Source organism: Lontra canadensis, unplaced genomic scaffold, assembly GCF_010015895.1.
Source record: "Lontra canadensis isolate GAN:19392208 unplaced genomic scaffold, GSC_riverotter_1.0 scaffold7, whole genome shotgun sequence".
NCBI classification, from domain to species: Eukaryota; Metazoa; Chordata; class Mammalia; order Carnivora; family Mustelidae; genus Lontra; species Lontra canadensis.
Window position 1 is genome coordinate 3,964,610 of NW_022631001.1, and position 3,436 is coordinate 3,968,045.

General features: G+C 39.9%; 1 pseudogene; it reads right to left on the reverse strand.

The window, feature by feature from the left end:
• Positions 1-416: 416 nt before the first annotated feature.
• LOC116865244 lies at positions 417-2,389 on the reverse strand (annotated as a pseudogene).
• Positions 2,390-3,436: the final 1,047 nt, after the last annotated feature.

Sequence of the window (3,436 nt, forward strand, 5' to 3'; positions counted from 1 at the left end):
TACAGTTTTGCCCTACCAGTATGAACAATGACAGTGGTAAACCATTATATGTTGTCAACTGAAACCAATAACTGATGGTTAGGGTGATTTTTCTTAAATATCAGCTAGGCTTTTCTTCAGTCATTTCCTTCAACTGGCTTCTCAGAAGTTATTGAGGAGGACTGTCCTGAGCTTCCTCTCACAGTTCTTTAATAATAGCAAACCACTGGGGCACCTGAGTGGCTCAGTCTGTTAAGCATCTGCCTTCGGCTCAGGTCATGATCTCAGGGTCCTGGGATCAAGCCCAAGACAGGCTCCCTGCTCAGTGGGAAGCCTGCTTCTCCCTCTCCTCCCCACTCATGCTCTCTCTCGCAATTATGCCTCTCTCTCAAATAAATAAATACAATCTTTATTTTAAAAAAAATAAAGGTAAAGCACTATTCTGGGAAGCAGAACATTCCACTTCCCATACAACCTTCCATTCCACCCATTCTGCCCATTCCTGGGTCTTTCTCTTTTTCAGGAATTTCAGTGACTATAGCTTCTGCTGTAGTTAACAGAGAGGACACTCCAGCAGCATCCAAGAAAGCAATTCTTGCAACCTTATTTGGATCGATGGTTTCTTTTCCCACCATATTCACAAAATCTCTAAGCATAGTGTCATAACCAACTTCTGAGGAGCTCTCCATAATTTTCTCAACTATCAGTGATCCTTCAACACCTGCATTCTTAGCAATGGTCATTGCAAGAATTTTGAGTGTTCTCTTAATTTCTACACTGATATTTAATCTTCATTAGCTGGAGTTATTGAACCCAAGGTGAGAATACAGTGAAGCAGGGCACAACCCCCTCCCAGAGCAATGCTTTTTCAACAGCAGCTCGTATAACCTTGAGGGTATCTGTAACTCTGTCTTTCATTCACTTGATCATCACTTGTTCCACCAGACTTCAACAAAGCTACTCCAAGTTTTTCCAGATATGCCTTCAACTTTTCCTTTTCATATTTTCTAGTTATGATATCTAATTGCTCAATGATTTCCTTGAATACATTTTTCAGTTTGAGCCTTTTCACCTTTTCATTTTAAGAGCATGGCATCACTGGGGCACCTGGGTGGCTCAGTGGGTTAAGCCACTGCCTTTGGCTCAGGTCATGATCTCAGGGTCCTGGGATCGAGTCCCACATCGGGCTCTCTGCTCAGCAGGGAGCCTGCTTCCCTCTCTCTCTCTCTGCCTGCCTCTCTGTCTACTTGTGATCTCCCTCGGTCAAATCAATAAATAAAATCTTTAAAAAAAAAAAAAAAAAAGAGCATGGCATCATCATTGGTCACAATGACCTCTCCAACTTTTTCTAAGTTGTGAGGTCAGGTCTTCTGCAAACACTGCACCACCAGTAGCAATAGTCATGTCTTTAAGCTGCTTCTTTCTATTGTCACCAAAACCTGGAGCTTTGACTGCAATAACCTGAAGACCAACTTTTAGCCTACTCAAAACGAGTATATTCAGAGCTTCTCCATTAACATCTTCAGCAATTATGACCAAGGACTGACAGGAAACATTGGCAATTTTAAGAGCAGGTATGATGGACTGAACACTAGAGATTTTCTTTTCATTCAATAGAACAAGCATCTTGAAATTCACATTGCTGATCTTTTGATGTATTAGTAAAGTATGGAGAAATATAACCTTGATCAAATTTCATGCCTTCAATAATTTCTAATTCATCATTTGTGTTTTTTCTATCCTTTACTGAGATGACACCCTTTCTTCTAAACTTTTTCATTGCATCAGAAATGGTGTTGCCAATTTGTCTCCATTTATAAAATCATAGCACCCTGAGCAATTTCTTCAGGGATTGTCAATGAAGGCTGCTTCTTAAGTTCAGCAGTTCCAGGATCAACAGCTAACATCACACGTCTCCTGATTTCCACAGGATTAACACCCTTAATCTTCTCAAAGCCTTCCTTGGCAATGGAGTGTGTCAGGACAGTAGGGGTATTGGTGCCATCCCCAGCCTCTTCAAAATTGTTATTGGCAACATCTTAAAGAACAAGTTTAGCACCACTATTTTTATATTTATCTTTTAAGTCAATTGTCTTTGTGACAGTCACAACATTTCTTGTTACTTTGGGATTTTCCAACTCTGTTCCATAATCACTGCTCTTCCTTTTGGCTATATAGTAAAGGCTACAACATTGGCTAAAAGGTCCATACCTTAAAGGATTAAGGCTCAAGCATTTGCACCAAATTTTATGCCTTTGGTATAGGCCTAAGTGAGATGAGGAGCTAGTGCTCTGGACACTGGCCTGATTTGGTGAAAAACTGTGGGTAACAGAAGTACTTGTGAAGGCAGTGGCAGGGCATGTGGAGGGTGAGATAGGCCATTGGAGGTGAGTAGAGGGTTCTTTGCCATCATCTTCATTTGACTGAAACAATTTCACTATGAAATATCTAGGGGGCACCTGGGTGGCTCAGTGGGTTAGGCATCTGCCTTTGGCTCAGGTCATGATCTCAGGGTCCTGGGATTGAGCCCTGCCTCAGGCTCTCTGCTTGGTAGGATCCTGCTTCCCCCCCTCTCTCTGCCTGCTGCTCTGCCTACTTGTGATCTCTGTCTGTCAAATAAAATCTTAAAAAAAAAAAAAAAAGAAATATCTATGTATCTAATATCTATATATCTTTTCCCAAAAAACTGTCCCTAACTTCCTACAAATTAGTTAATGCCTCTCTTTGGTGATCTTGATATGGGGTCCTCTAATGCAATTTTCAAGAAAATTTTCTTGAGATGCTTATGGTGCAACTCACTAACTTTATTTAAGTAGCACAGAGACAGGATCTGTGGGCAGAAAGAGTTGCACTTTTTACTGTGTGAGGCTGGTTCTTATATGCTTAGTAATCAAAGGGGAAGGGGTATGCAGGGAGTATCAGATTACAAAAGTTTCTTCAAATTTCTTTGAATTTCTACTTATAAAATTACTTTTGCAAGATTCCTCTGGTGCTTATCATTCAGGTCAACATTAACTACCAGTGAAGTATACAGGTAATCATGAGACCTTTAAAGAATGTAGAAACCAGCATGTATTTTATTCTTATCAAAACCATGCAGACTTTAGTTCAGCCTTCCATGATAAGAGTAAACATTTTCCTGCTTCTGTCCCTCATATTCCTAATACTGTATTAAACACATTTCACAATAGTTATCTACCCATCTCCCTCACTAGAGAGTGTGTTTCTTGATGGCTAAAATAGTCAGTCTCAAGTCCTTAATCATGATTATACTCTGTTTGGCTTACATAGATTTGCCACATAGTAGGTGCTCAATAGAAGTTCAATTTATGAATGAATGAACCAATTTCTGAATTATATTGGTAGAGATTTATTAGCCCTAGTAAATATTGATATCTCGGTTTCACAAAGTGAAATAACACAATTCATGTGGTCTGATCAAGACTTACATGAGGGT